This window comes from Rhinolophus hipposideros, assembly GCF_964194185.1.
Source record: "Rhinolophus hipposideros genome assembly, chromosome: 15".
NCBI lineage: Eukaryota > Metazoa > Chordata > Mammalia > Chiroptera > Rhinolophidae > Rhinolophus > Rhinolophus hipposideros.
This window is the reverse complement of record NC_138061.1, coordinates 50,934,072-50,950,493: the sequence shown is the minus strand read 5'-3', so window position 1 is coordinate 50,950,493 and position 16,422 is coordinate 50,934,072. Positions and strand designations below refer to the sequence as shown.

The 16,422-nt window shown below is 35.4% G+C and overlaps 1 protein-coding gene and 1 pseudogene across 2 annotated transcripts in view; one reads left to right on the top strand and one right to left on the bottom strand.

Moving 5' to 3' along the window:
• The window catches only part of USP54 (ubiquitin specific peptidase 54), a 117,779-nt gene that overhangs the window by 38,324 nt on the left and 63,033 nt on the right, over nt 1-16,422 (top strand).
• LOC308508172 (dynactin subunit 6-like) lies at nt 8,833-9,268 on the bottom strand (annotated as a pseudogene). Its single transcript has one exon. The product of its transcript is annotated as a dynactin subunit 6-like (transcript).

The following is a 16,422-nucleotide window of genomic DNA, read 5'->3' as shown; positions in this document are numbered from 1 at the left end:
AGAATCCCTCATTGTTATTCTTCTCCCCTGATGACCATCTGTACGTGCTGTAAAAAGTGAACTATTAACTGCCCTGCACCCACCTATGTGAAAGAAGTACCTGTCTCTCCAATTTACTTTTATCCAATCCCAGAGATTTCCCCACTTTGCTTTCTCCCATCCCCTTAATCTGCCACCAGTGGATTTCATGAAACCCTTCTCCTTTGATTCTACCTATAAAATAAGCTGTAAACTGCTATTTTGCGGAGCATTTTCTCAATCAGTTGAGATTTTGCTTCCTGGCAATTGTCATCAGTTTGGCTCAAATAAAATCTTATAAGCTTTCTCTTAGGCTGGGTGTTTTTTGTGTGACAACTCTATTCTAATCAAATACAATTTAAGTGCTGATTAATAAAGTTCCTGGGAGGGAGACATTAAATCTAAATTGGTGGGAAGTGGTATTTAGACAATCCTTTGGGAAATAAGGTGATATAAATGACTACTCCTTGCTGATAGGGTATGACTATCATTAGTCTATTACTATAAATTGCCAACAGGATGGCTAGTTCAAACAGGTTTGCTGAGTGGAAAGGATTACTAGTATAGGTGGGACTGGGAAGATGAATGGGGAAGAGGGTAATATACACAGAACAAATCTTTTTTTGTGTTTTAAGGGGAATGGTGGTAGCTGAAGTTGGAAATGAGCATGAATGTTAAGATTGTAGAAGACCATTTAAGGCTGAGGAGTTTTGACAATAATTTGTCACTGAAGTTTTCTGAGCCCAATAGTGGTTGATCAGAGTTTGCTTTTGGCAGTATTTTATAGATAGGATTAAAAAGGGAAGAATAGTTTGGAAGTTATTATAATACTCCAGATGAATTTCATTGAGAATACATTATTTTTAGACTACATTTTTCCTCATTTTGATATTGCTTTGGGTTTGTACTGTCAATTATAATTTAATCTTATGGAATTTTTACAGTAAGTTATGTGTGTATGAGAGAGAGAGAAAGGAAGAAGGAGGGAAGAGAGAATGGAAAGAGGGATGGTTAGCCATCATAATCATAGCTACTCTTTATGGAGATCCTGTTTTGTACCTGACCCTAAGTATTTTGCATATATAATTTGTTGAATATTCTCAAATTACATTCATTACAGGTAGAAAATTATATGAAAGTGATGGAGCAGGATTGGAATATAGATTCATCTTATGCTTCATCATCATCATCAAAACATTTATGTCTCACTTAGTAAGTTACCAGATACTGGGCTAATTATACATATGCTACACATTATTTCAGTAATCTGCATAATAATAAATCTATGAGACAGATCTTATTTATTAATCCCATTTTGATGATGTAGTCATACCTGAGACTTTAATAACTGATTCAATAACATGGTCAAGATGACACAGTTGCTAGGTGGTGGAGTCCAGGCGTATTCTACTTTGCTCACCCTGGGTCCCTAAATTGTCTAATTCCCAGAATGGTACACCTTGGATCTCCACCGTGAGCAGGTGTTTCCTGAGGTTATGCAATATGGTTGGCCCTGCAGAGACTGCTCTTTTAACTACTATGTTCATTCTACTATCATGCTGCCTCCCTTAGGAGTCAGTAAATTATCTATACAGGTCTGGGTCTTTATAAGGAGGGGCCAAGAGGCCTCCAACTGTCACTTCTCAGTTCTTAAAGTTTGTTAGTTATAACAAGGAAAACATGTCTTCTCATCTTTTTTTTTTCTCTCCCTAACTGGTTTTGGACAAATTTGTTGTAAATGACAGCTTTCTAAGTTCTCATAAAAGGAAAAATAAAGCTTTCTGTTCTTTATCAGTGTACAATTCTTCTTGTACATGATGTAATAATTTGGAGCTGCCAAAGTCCAACCCTCAGGAAATTGTTTGAGTTGAGTAACTGTATTCACTGGGGAGTCTGAGATAACCAACCCATAAATCTACAAATAACTTGGGCTTTTTTATGGTTGTAGATGTTTATCTGTATTCATTTTCAAGCTTGAATCAGAAGCAAATATTGATTCAGTTGATATAGTCTCCATTAGAAAAAGTGGTCTGCAGTCTCCCAAGCTGAATATAAACATTTTGGGGGCTCTGTAAGGAGAGTCAGAATTGAGCAGGATGTTCGAATTGGTTATTCTAGGTACTTATCCCATCACATAGAATGTTTTCTCTTTCAGTTAAGCTTTTAATGACTCAGTGTCTACTATTTTCAACCTCTGTTTGGAATACAAAGATGTCCTTAAGAAATATATAATGCAGTCCATGTACACAAATAATTGTACCATGGAGGATGGTGGGAATGCTGTGATCTAAGCCCCACATGCACTGAGAGCACCGAGGAAGGTTAAATAAATGAAGAAAATGGAAAGGTGACAGAAGGAGAGACTCTGAGAAGGCTTTTGATGCAGCTGCTCCTTGTATGATAGTTATGATTTTTAAGATGAAGAACAGGAGAAGAAAGGCATTGCAGGTGGATGCACTATTAGAGCCCCGAGGAGGTAGAGTACAGAGCATGTTCATTATACAGAAAACAGTCCAGTTTACCTGGAGTGGAGGATGAGTGAGGGGTACATATTAGGTGCTCAGTGAAATGTCTGATCAATGAGTGAGTGAATAGAAGATGTAGCTGAAAATGGAGATAATGCCTAGTGATTCTCAAATTTGTGTAGGGTATAGACATTTAATTGTCTTACAAATTAGTAATTTTATTGGTAGAATATGTGAATATAGAAAATAGGCAATATAAAATCACAATCAAGAACATGAGTCGATAAGAAAAAAGAGCTGTCAAAATAGGTCTGATTGACTGCTTTGGTTTTTTTACTTGCTTTAAGTTTGCTATTTGTTCATGTTTTTGCTCTGTTAACAGGTAGAATAAGTGGACAAGAAAAAAATTATAGAGGCGAAACTTGTGAAAAATCCATCCATTATTATCTCCCCTTGTGAATGAGAAAAATACCATTTTTCTCTAGCCGAAAGCATGTCCCCCTCTGGGAGCCATTGAAGATTTTTGAAAGGGGAGTGACATGGTATTTTAGGAGTCGTCTGGTAGTCACATGTAGGAGTGTAGGCCTGCCAGTGAGTGAGTCAGGTGGTGAGGATCTGAAACGCAGTAGCAACAGCAATGAGAATTGAATAAAAGGAAATAGAAATTCAAACCTGGCGCCCTATTTCTAAATAGGAAATAGTTACCTATTAAACAGTGTTCATATCGTTAGGCTATTAGATGTCTCATGATTGGTTACCTCTGGTCCAGAGTCCTTTCATTCTATTTTTAGGGAAAATGATTTTAAATCCCAATTTTAGTTTTGCTTCAAATAAGGGAATTATAAATTATAGATAACTTATGTATGAATTATAGATAATTTAGAAAATAGAAAAAAGAGAATCTGTAATACCATCACCTAATGAGAGCCCTGTGTTTTTTTTTTATTACATTTATCCTTTATCTTGTAGATTTAAAAACTTTTGTGGTAAAGCAAACTCTGAGAAACAGGTTACTGAACTAATAAAACATAATCCATGAACTGCTATTCTGTGATGTTAAACATAGTAAACCCAGAGTTTTGACATGAAGCCTTCATTGGACTCTAGTTGACCAGGGTCACAACCTAGATCAGTGTCCCCTGTTTTCCTATAAATCTTAGTCCATTTACCTTTATATGCATGGATATTAATCCCTGACATTCCTCTATTCTCCATTGGGCACAAGGTTCCATCTCCTTTAGTAAGTTATTTGCACAGTTTAAAAAGTTTTTGATTTTGAACTAATTTTGGACTTACAGAAAAGTTGCAAAAGTTGTACAGAGACTTTATGTATCCTTCACCCAGTTTCCTTTAATGTTATTATCTCATGTAACTGTAATACATTGATCAAAACCAAGAAATTCACATTGGTACAATACTACTAACTGAAGACATTTTTCAAACTCCACAAGTTGCTCACCATTGTTCTTTTTTTTTGTCCCTGTCTAGGATCCTATCCAGGATCTCACATTGCTTTTAGGTGTTTCTCTTCCTCAGTCTTCTGCATTCTCTACGTGTCTCAGTATTTCTTTGTCTTTTATAACCTTGACATTTTTGAGGAGTACTGATCAGTTGTTTTGTCAAATGTCCCTCAGTTTGGATTTGTCTGATGTTTTCTCATGATCGGACTGAAATTAATGATTTAGGCAAGAATACCACAGAAATAATGTGTCCTTCTCAGTGCTTTATTATTACCATGGGATTTATGATGTCCGTATGTATTATTTATTGTTGGTGATGTTGACCTTGATCACTTGGATAAGGTGGGTTTCTCCACAGTAAATTTACTATCTTTCCCTTTGTAGTTAATAAACATCTTGGTGGAGATACTTTCATACTGTCATTTGCATAAATATCATGGAGTTCTCTACACATGGAATTAATAACGTTTACTTAGAGACCTCATTGAACTTTATTTAATTATTATGAAATGAATTCCCTTAAGAGACCTGTCCTCCTCTAAGCTTCCTGAGCCTCTCACCTGGCGTCATCACAGGTCCCCCAGGCTCTGCAGGAAGAAATCCTTTCTAGTCTTCGTTGGTCTCAGTCACATTCATGTCCCATTTATAATGAAGTCTCTAATGCTTATAACCTGTAGATCTCTGAACCTCATTTACTCCCCTTTCTCTTAGTTTGACAGGCTCTTCCTGGCCCATTGCCCTTCCAGGCCTCATACTTTTCTTTATGCATAAGCCAGTTTCACTTCAGCAAACATTTGAGTGACTACTTTGGGTTTTTTCAGAAACAGAGGCTAAGAGAAGCTGACTTTGTTGGTGAGGAATACAGTAAGAGATAATTAGGGTGGCTGCAGCTGTAGCCTCGTTTATTACTTTGGCCTGAGAAAAATGGCAGCACATTATGCTGTACTGTGTATCCTCACTGTGAAGTAATCGTTCTCTGTATTTCATTAATACAGAGAAATAAAACGCTTTTTCGAAAGGTCGTCAGCTTCTAGAGCTGTACCTCTAATGCTGGCCGTCTCGAGCTATGGTCTTTTAAATTTAGCCCTGTCATTTCCACTCTCAGTGGTGGATCGCTGGTGATTCAAGAACACAAAATCCAAATGTGCACCAAACAGTATAATTTAGATCCATTTAGTGCTAACAAAGTTTATGTGATAAATAACAGATACTGCTTTGATTAATACAATACAAATTTATTAGTATTACTGAATTTAAGTAGCTTTTTGAATTATGTATTTTCTCAAGTAGTATATACTATAAAAGCCCAGTTTCTGTAATATGATTCTATGGGTCCTGAAGCTTATATAAATCAGGAGCCCCTCTTTAAGGAAAACATTTTTAAAATAGAAAATGAGATATTGGGCCTTGAAGGCATGTGTAAGAGAGGGGCTCTGATTATTTGTAAATCTGCTTCTGGATGTGGGGGTCTGTCAAATAGTTGGGACCCACTGTTTTCCATCATCTCATACATGAAAAGATTTGTAGTCCACAGGATGTTGGTGGGTTCAGACTGGGAACATACGACTTAGTAACTCTACTACACAGGAAATAGGTAATAGGTGATACGATGACATGCTTTCCTAATTTTGGCTTCTAGCTTCCTAGTTTACTTGGTATTAGAGACACCAAAGTAATGCAGGCTACTTTGACTTAGTAAATCTCAGGAGCTAGTTAGTAATGATGATTAAATAAGTATAAAGAAGATTAAAAAATAAATATGAGTTTATGATCTTTTTTATTTCTTCATAATTCAATCTTGGTGGGTTGTATATTTTTAGGAATTTTTCCATTTCTTTTAGGTTATCCAATTTTTTAGCGTGTAATCGTTCATAGTAGTTTCTTATGATCTTTAGTATTTCTGTTATCAGTTGTAATGTCTACTTTTCCATTTCTGATTTTATTTATAGTCTTCTCTTTCTTTTCTTAATCTAGCTAAAGATTTGTCATTTTTGTTGATCTTTTCCGAAAACTAGCTCTTAGTTTCGTTGATCTTTTCTGTTGCCTTCTGCTATGTGTTAAGTTAACTTGATTATGGGAATCCTTTCACAGTCTATACATTTATCAAATCATCACATTTTATGCTTTAAATATATTACAATTTAATTTGTCAATTACTGTATCACTAAAGCTGGAAGAAAAGAACAAGCTTCCTTTGGGCTCCTTAGCGTCTATTCAGCTACAGTAAAATATAGGTGTCTCCGTCTTTCAGAGTTGAGAGCAGCATAGTAATAAGATTGTCATATGCTCTTTCTCCTCCCACCTTTGATTACTCCATAATTGTAGGACTTGGCTGGAAACTAGTAAATGTGGGTAAAAATGATCATACATTTTCTGCAGAGTTTGGGAATAAGCAGCTGCCAAGTAGCCTGCTGTCTGTGAGTTTGTTGTGGTCTCCTCTGCAGGATGCTGTGAGCCTTTTGATTGCTACTGCTATAGGGGCAAAATCAATCAGATAGAAATACTAGGTAATAGGCTATGGAACAGTTTTAATTTAAATTTGAATAAATTTGCATATACTGCTCAGTTGCCATTATCAGGTGGTAATGGCATCATCTAATCATCATCTAATTGGCTGACATGAAAACTAAGCAAGCTTCTGTATTGAAAACTGTGGACAACTTCTCTGGAACAGATTGCCACTGAACAAATAATGCATGTTCACCAAGTATTTTGTTTTTTGTTTTTTTTAAACCAAGTATCTAAGGACATGACTCTAGGATGCATAGTTTTAACTGAGTCAGGTTAATAATATAAGACTATCTTGCTTTAAAAGATGAAGCAATTGTATGGAAAGTTTAAATATATACATATATATTTAGAATCATACTTTTAGTTAGATCACAATCTGTATATATCATAGAATGATGGATTATATGAAACAAGAAAATATAGAAACAAGACTATATAGTGAAATCTTATGATAATATGTCCCACAATAACCGATATTTGGATAGAACACAATTGGCTTCTGACCTCCATCTATTCCCCATTTTCAAATGGGATGGGATAAAGCCCCGTTTCCTTTACAGGTGGAGGGGAACATGGAGTAGGGGAGGACCCTAGAAACACTGGTATAATAGAAGAATTAATTGTCCTTAAAATTATAGAAAATTAATCTAAGAGTTCAGAAATGGGGGAGATCCCTTCAGACTAGGGGTGGTCAAGGAATGTTTTACAAAGGTTTTTACAAAGAGACTGGGTTGTATATCCAGGGGAAGAGGGTACTGAGCATCCCAAGTAGGTAAAATAGAATTAAAAAGGTCATAGAAATAGGAAAACACTTTGTTTGGAAAGAAGTTTCATACAGGGAAATAGGAGATAAATTTAGAAGGTAAGTTAAGGTCAGATTGTGTTATTAAGAATCAGGCTAAGAAGTTTGAACATTATTCTACTGGAGGGACCTGGGAAAGCTTTTTTTTTTTTTTTACACTTTAGAATATGCTTTTGAAAACAATTTTTTAAAACTGTGGCAATTTACATAAAATTACAAACATTTACAAAGAAATACCAAAACATTTTTGGTACAGAGTTCTGAGTTTTGCTAATTGCATAGAGTTAGTATAACTACCACTACAATTAAGACATAGAAAATTTTCATCACCCTGATAATGCCCCTTTGTAATCAATCCTTATCCTCACCCCCTACTCCTGGCAACCCTTGATCTATTTTGACTTTTAATTTTTAGTTTTCCAAAATGCCATATAAGTGATAGTAGACAGCTTTTTGAGTTTGGTTTCTTTCACTTAGCATAATACATTTGAGATTCATCCATATTTTTGTGTATGCCAGTATTCTTTCCTTTTTATTGTCCTGTCCATTGTATGGATGTACCATTTACCAGTTGAAGAACATTTGGATTGTTTCCAGGTTTTGCTGATAATGTATAAAACCACTATAAACACTGGTGTACAGGTTTTTATGTGAGCATCAGCGTTCATTTCTTTTGGGTAAAATACCTAGGAATAAGATTGCTATGTCCTATGGCAAAAGTCTATTTAACTCTCCATGTAACTGCCAACTGTGTCATTTTTCATTTCCACCAGCAATTGAGGAGAGTTCCAGTTGCTCCGATTCTTCCTCATTAGCATTTGTTATTATCAGGTTTTAAATATTTTGTTTTTAGCTATTTTAATAGGCATGTAGTGTGGTTTTAATTTCCATTTCCTCAGTGACTAATAACATTGAATATCTTTTTGTATGTTTATTTGCCATCTGTATAGCTTCTTTAGTGAAGTATCAGTTCAAATCTTTTGCCCATTTAAGAAAATTGGGCAGTTTTTCTTAGTATTAAGTTCAGAGGATTCAATATATATTTTGGATACAAGTCGTTTATCCTTTATGTGATTTGAAAACATTTTCTTTCAATCTTTGGCTTGTATTTTCATTTTCTTAACAGTGTCTTTCAAAGAAAAGAAGTTCTTAATTATACTGAAGTCCAATTCTATAATTTTCTATTTCTTTTATGGATTGTGCTTTTTTCTTGTCATCAACATTTTTATTTAGTTTAGTATGTGCTAGATACAATATAAATATATAACAATATGCCCTTTCTTATCACAGGTAGTCTTTTGTATAACTAAAATCTGTGGCCAATATTTTACATAACATAAGAAAACTATATCTGTAAATTATCAGAAAAGGAGGAAGGATATAGGAAAATAATACATTTTATATAAATTATAGAGGACAGTTACAATGGAAATCCATTATTTTCCTCTCTAACTAATTTTACAAAATAAAGTTAATGTGTATTATTCTGTCAACTGCTTAGAGGGCATAAACACTGTGGCCATTTCAAAAGACAGTGGTCAAAGACAAAATGTTATCTTGGTGTCGTATATTGTTTTTAGTTCTCAACTGGAGTCGAGCTTCCTTTCATAGTGTTCTTTAGGTGGTGGTAGTGTGGCACGCTTTTCATCAGGAAATCCAGCTATAGTGTCTGGGACTGTTGTCACTCAGTCTGCACCTGATGAAGGCAATCTACACCATAGATCACTGAATTCTCTGGGATGACTTCAAATGTATTTAGGTTGCAACAAGCCCCAATGATGCAATCACCAGTCAATATTACATTTCTGCCTTCGTATGGCATTTATGATGTGTGCCTGCTCTCCTACTAGGTTACTTTCATCAATCACTGTTGGCCCAGCTTCTACAATAATTCGTGCGTTAGGGTGGATCACTGTCCTAGGGCCTATAGTTATATCATCTCTGATTTCACTTTCTGCACACACAACTGTTCTAGGAGCAATCTTCACACTCTTTTGACTCTTCTCCGCCATGGTTTGGCCCCGGTCTCCAGTTGGGTATGGCTTGTGCTATTTTGTATCTAAGGAATGTGTGCTTAACTAAAGGTCAAAGAATTTTCTTCTGTCTTTTAGAATTTTTAGTTTTAGGTTTTCCATTTAGGACTGCAATCCATTTTGAGTTGTTCTTCTATAAGATGTAAGATGTGGGTCAAGGTTCAGTTTTTTGCATGTGTATGTTCAGTTGTTTCAACGTCATTTACTGATAACTGTTTTTTCTCCATTGAGTTGCCTTTGTACCTTTATTAAACATCATTTGACCATATGTATCTAGTCCTGTTTCTGGGCTTTCAGTTCTGTTCTATTGATTTATTTGATCTATTTGTCCTTTCACCAATACCATACAGTGTTAACTACTGTGTCTTCCAACTTTGTTTCAAAATTATTTTGGCTATTTTTTTTCTTTTGCTTTTCCACATACTTTTAGAATTTCTACAAAAAAGAAATCGTGCAGGGATTTGGATTTGAAATTGCATTGAATCTATGAGCCAATTTGGAGTTAATTGACATTTTAACAAAATTGAGATTTCAGTTTATGAACATAGTATATTTAGCACTTATTTACCATATATAATGTGCTCCCATATATAATGCGCACCCATGTTTTTGGCCCAAACTTCAGGGGAAAAAAATCTTTTGTTTTAATTTTTTAATTTGTTTACATTTAGGTACTAGTTTGTATTATAAAGGAATTTTAGCATTTATTTTTTAACACAAAAAACTTTATGTAACAAATAATTACAAGAACAGATACAAGGTACAAGAAATTTTATGTACCGGTAACAAATTTACAATATTTATGCATTATATAGAAGGCCAAGAACTCTTTGTCGTTGCAAGTTCGTCCTAAGTTCAACAAAATCAATTATCGTATTCCAGGGTATTATTTTGCATGAGGATATTGTTATTGATTTCTAGAGCTACACTTTTAACTTCATAAGCATAAATAAAAGAATTAAAAACATTTATATAGATACAGAATTAGTACTACCCATGTATAATGCACATCTTTATTTTTCCCTCATAAATTTGGGCAAAAAAATTGTACATTATACACGGCAAAATATGGTAGTTCATATTTGATTTCTGTCACCAGTGTTTTGTAGTTTTCAGCACATAGGTCCTACATATATTTTGTTACATTTATACTTAAGTATTTTGTATTTTGTGGTATTATTATAAATGGTACTTTAAAAGAATTTCAGTTTCCGATTGTTCATTGCTAGTATATAGAAACACAATTGATTTAAAAAGTTTTTTGATTTTGTATTCTGTGACTTTACTGACCTCACTTACTAATTCTTAGATTTGATTTTCTTTCTTTTGTGTTAAGATTCCTTGGGATTTTCAAATTTTTAAATGATGCCTGTGAATAAAGGCAGGCATCATTTAATGTGAATAAAGACAGTTTTATTTCTTCCATTCCAATTTATATGTTTTTTAAATTTGTTTTTCTTACCTTATTGCACAGGCTAGGGCCTCCAGTATGATGTTGAATAGGAGTGTTAAGAGTAAATATCTTGGGGCTGCAGGTTAGCTCAGTTGGTTAGAGATTGGTGCTCTTAACAAGGTTGCCGGTTTGATCCCCACATGGGCCACTGTGAGCTGCGCCCTCCACAACTAGATTGAAACAGCTAGTTGACTTGGAGCTGATGGGTCCTGGAAAAACACACTTAAATAAATAAAAATTAAAAAAAAGAAAGAGTAGACATCTTTACTTTGCTTGGGACCTGAAAAAGGTGTGAGTAATTATATGAAAAAACGATTTTGGCTGGCAACTGATATTTTTCTGCTGCTAAGGAACAATTCAAGCTTCTTGGCTTTTTGTGTAAAATGCATACAAATAAATAATGGTGCATGTTAAAGAGAAATATTTATAAAAAACTATATGAAGGAATCAGAATGTCAAAAGAAATGAGGCCAGAAAAACTCATCTATTGTAATAGTCTAAATGAGAGGTAATTGTGGTATAAACTAGGGTGATGACAGTGGAAGTGAAAAAGAAGGATCAGTATAGGAGATTTTGAAGGGAGAACTGACAAGCCTTGTGATGTGGATAGGCAAATGGGGGAGGGATTGGAAGAAGTCAAAAGACTATAGAGGTTTTGAACCTGGGTATTTGGAGATGCCATTAGTTAAAAGAAAAATAGTCAGAGGAGGAACTGTTTTGGGGGGAAATTAGGTGACTTGAGATTTGGACATGTTGAACTTGTTACAAATGTGGGACAATGTGCAAGTAGTTGGTAGTTTGGTTTGGGGGTTTGTGATTTGTCAGACCAGAAGTGATGGCTGAAGTTCTGCTGGAGAAGGAGATAAGAACACCATGGGAAGTACTATAGAAAAGAGCAAGAAGGTCTGACTTAAACTTTAGGGAATGTCCACTTTTAAGAAAGCAGCAAAGGAGAGAGAAAATGAACTGTCAGCAGTAAGAGATCTACCGTTTGTCATTCTTTCAGTTTATCAAGTCTCTCATTTCTTTATTAATTCACCCAGTGAATCCAGGATTGTGTAGCATCAGGGCAACTAGTGTTAGGTGCTGCAGAAAAGTTAAGAAGAGTGAGGGCTATAGAAAAGCCAATATATTTTGAAATTCAGAGATTTCTGGCCAACAGATATATGAAAAAAGGCTCAACTTCACTAGCTATTAGGGAAATGCAAATCAAAACCACAATGAGATATCACATCACACCTGTTAGAATGGCTATCATCAAGACAAATAATAGCAAGTGTTGCAGAGGCTGTGGAGAAAAAAGAATCCTCATACACTGCTGGTGGGACTGTAAATTGGTACAGCCGCTATGAAAAAGCAGCATCAAAAAATTAAAAATAGAATTACCATATGACCCAGCAATTCTTTCCTGGGTATTTACCCAAGAAATCTGAAAACATTTATCTGTAAAGATATAGTACTCCGATGTTTACTGCAGCATTATTTATGGTGGCCAAGACATGAAAACAACCAAAGTGTCCTTCGATAGATGATTGGATAAAGAAGATGTGGTACATACACAATGGAATATTACTCTGCTGTAAGACAAGATGAAATAGTGCCATTTGCGACAACATGGGTGGATCTTGAGATTATTGTGCTAAGTGAAATGAGTGAGACAGAAAAAGTTGAGAACCATATGATTTCACTCATATATGGGATACAAAACTGAAAGCAACAAAGGAATAAGACAAACAAACAAAGAAACAAAAGCTCACAGACACAGACAACAGTTTAGTGATTACCAGAGGGTAAGGGGGGAGAGGGGTGGTAAAAGAGGGTAAAAGGGGTCAATATATGGTGATGGAAGGAAAACTGATTTTGAGTGGTGAGCACGTAATGTGATACTTGAAACCTATGTAATTTTACTAACTATTGTCACCCCAATAAGTTAATAAATGTTTAAGGGTAAATCTTAAAATGTTATCAGTGATTAAAATGTTAACGATGATATCAAAAAAAAAAAGAAAAAGAAATTAGGAGATTTCTTAGAAAGTGAATGTTCCGTGGAGTAAAATTGTGGTCTTGGAGTGAAGGAGCAATACCATGTTGTGAAGAGATTGATGGTAAACAAGGAGAGGCAGCAGTTATAAATTATTAATTGTAGAGACATTTAGTGATGAAAGCTTGAAGTTTAGGATGGTAGTAGGTATAGGAGTGAATAAGTTCAAGATGGTCTTTGTTGTTGCTGGCTTTTTTTAAATAATCGGATCAGTGTGTGGTTGTGTTTAAAGGGAAAAGAGCTCGTAAGGAGGGGATGTTTGAAAGGTAATAATAACAATAATTTATATAGCAATTACAATAATTTATATAGCAATATTCCAGACATTGATATTAGCACTTTGCATGTATTAACTAATTTCAATCCACATAATAATGAAACCAAGGATCCTAAAGATTTTGATTAAATTTAGTTTTAAATCCTAGCTCTAGAAATCATATCCCCCTCTCTATATATATGCCTTGGAGACCTCGCCTTTCCCTGGATAACTAGCAATCCCCAGGGCAGCAGAAGACAGTAGCTATGACTTGACTAATTAATGGTCATGTGGTCTGGACCTCTGGCAGGCTGAAGATAACATCTTGACCTAAGTTACCTTTCAGCTCCTGAGCCCTAAGGTGGAATGACTCCTTGGCTACTTTCCCATGAGACAGAGGGATGCCAGAAAAGACCTCAGAGCTGTAGGAAAGACCTGAAGAAATGATTTAGTCTTACCACCTCCAACCAATCAGTTCACAGCATGACCCCAAGCCTCTAACCCACAGTGTCTTGTGAGTTTTGCCCATATAGGGCAAACCTGTAACCTATACACCATCTGGGAGTTGGGTTTTAGAGAGCATAAGCTCCCACCTCTGTACTGGCTAATTCAATTTTAAATTATTTTTCTCATTCTATACTGCAAACTCTCTTTCTATACTGCTCGTGCATTTCTTTGGGCTACTGCACACAGGCAGGCAGACTCAAAGAAAAACCTCGGGGTTCCAGTACCAATGAGCACTGAGATACGATAGATGTGGTTTGGAATTGTTGACATGTGGAGTATACCAAGGAACTGAGGTAATTGCCTGCTGATTTATCAGGGCAAACCTAGTTTCTTGAGGAAATTACAAGTAAACTGCTGTATAGAATAACAGAAACTTGAAATATGAGCAACTTTCCTGATTATCCTGTTTGGATATCTCAGTGTAGTGCAGTTTGGCTTCCTGATGTTTGGGTTATTTTTGGCTTTAATCACTAGTAATGGGGCTAGTGTTCTTTCAGAAACTGAGATACTCTTCATGGTTTTTCCATTTGAATCATTGATTAGTTGAACATGGTCATTCTTTGTCGACCTTCTAGAATGTTATCCTATTCCTTGTAATAGGCTCAGTTTTCTGCCTTTTTAAGTTAAACTTTGTATTTTAAAAATAATGGTAAAATTAAAATGTTCCTTCAAGCACGTAAATTGTGCTGACATATCACTTACCCTATGTGAGGACTATTGTTCTTTTCATACAATTAGAAGACTTATTCCTGGTAGCTTGCCACTTTCTGGTATCCTGAGGTCTCCAAACCAAAATTTACTTTTCTACTTTTAGGCACAGCAGTTCATTCATTCGGTGAGTTCATTATTCATTGCTTGTTTTGAAAACTTGCTAGTACTTTCACATGCCTCCCTCTCTTCTTTTTCTTTTTTGTTTAGTATTGCCAATATCATCTGACTTGATATTATTATCTACTAGCTTAGTAATTTTAGTTATGATTTTGCATTGAATCACTAATACTGCATACGGTACAGGTAATTTTTGTATAATTCTAAATTATTTTTTTAAATTTTGCAGATATTCCTTTTCAACTTAAAAATATAATTTAAAACTTAGAGAAGCTGCAAGAAATGGTACAAGTAATTCCCATATATTCTTCAGCCATATTTACCTATTGTCAATTAACATTTTGCTATCTCCCTTATATATCCAGATATATTTATAATTTTTTTTTTCTGAGCCATTTATGAGTAAGTTACAGACATTATGCTTTTTTTTTTTTTTTACCCCTAAATGCTTAAGCATTGCTTAAGAAGTTCTTTTTCATCTTTTAAATAGGTTATCAGAGCCATTTGGGTAGAACTCAATTTACTTTTTCACATATCTTTAGTAGATGGCCTTGGAGACGGACTATGTTGTTTGGTGCTACACCTGCAACTTAAGTGAAATATTTTGTCATCAGTGTTTCTTTGGACTGTTTGTTACTCCCTCTCTTGGCTTTGTTCTTTTTGGCTCTCACCTCTAGTTTCTGACATCCCTAGAGCAAGTGTGAGGGCTTATTGCCTTACCCTGCATAATACTGCCTTTCAGAACCCGAGAATCTTTCTTTTCTGCTACTGCCGTTTCCCCCTTTGCTCCCTGAACTTAGGGGTGTGGATCGTAGGGCAGGCTGAGTTTCAGTAAACGCCTAATGTGGACACTGGAAACCCCACCCGCTTGCCAAGTCCTTTGGAGCAAAGTGGATCCTTGGTACTTGTCATTCCTCTGCAGCAGTTGAGCTGAAGGAATGCTGTACAGCTTGTTGGAAGTTGCTTAGCGGCCGGGAGTGGGGTGTGTATAAGGGTGTGTGTAGAGACTTGAGGGTCTTGGAGTCTGTATGGGAGACGTGAAATCTTTCCTGGTGCCATGCTAACCACCAGGCAATATTTATTGAATACCTCCTTATGACTAGCATTGTGATAGGAGCTTTTGGAATAGTATAATAAAATACATAATGAAGTCACATTATCAGAGTCAAACAATTCTAGCTCCGCCACTTACCAGCTTTGATTTGGGCAAGTTAATGTCTTTAAGCCTCACTTTACTCTTCCATGAAATGGAACTATTAATACCTACATGTTAGGGCTGTTGTGAAGACTGAGTAAAGAATGTAAGTACAGTGTTTAGCACATGTCTGACAGTAATTAGTATTTCATCTCATACAGTCATATTTAGGACTTGTGACTGACACCATATAAAACAAATAGAAAGTAATAAAAACAAATAGAGAATAATATGACTCTACACTATATAATCAAATACTTTAATTGTGACATGTAGATTATAAATAGTCTGGGAATTTAGAGAAGAGAAAGAACAGTCTTGTGCAACCATTTAATGTTCATGTGCCTCAATATTTCCACTGGATGCACTGTGGAAATGCTAGGTGATCTCCCAGAGAATGATTAAGATATAGCACTTTTGCTTTTTTTAGGTGGTCCCATATGATGGTGGGATGGGAGAAACTTGAGGAACTCTTAGAAACCAAATTTACCATTTACCATTCTTAATTTTTTCCTTTTTTTTTTCTTTCCTTTTGTGGACATGGCAGCCTTATAGGAAAATATGAAGCTAGAGATTAGAAGCATTTCCTTCCAGGGAAGGTGCTTGCTTTGGTATTTCTCCCTGTTGCTTCACTGGCATTTTAATTAGTTGAGAACTAATGTTGGTCAATGGATAGCCTCTGATTGTGAGCACCTTGGATATAATCTGAGGGTTAAGTGATTTGTAGCCCAAATTATCTCTCTGATCTTTTGGCAAAAATATAATATTCAAACAAACAGGGAAGGAGATTTAGTTTTCTTGGGCTGATGTTAAGGATATACAGTTTACTTACCATAAGTGTTTCTCTGGGATG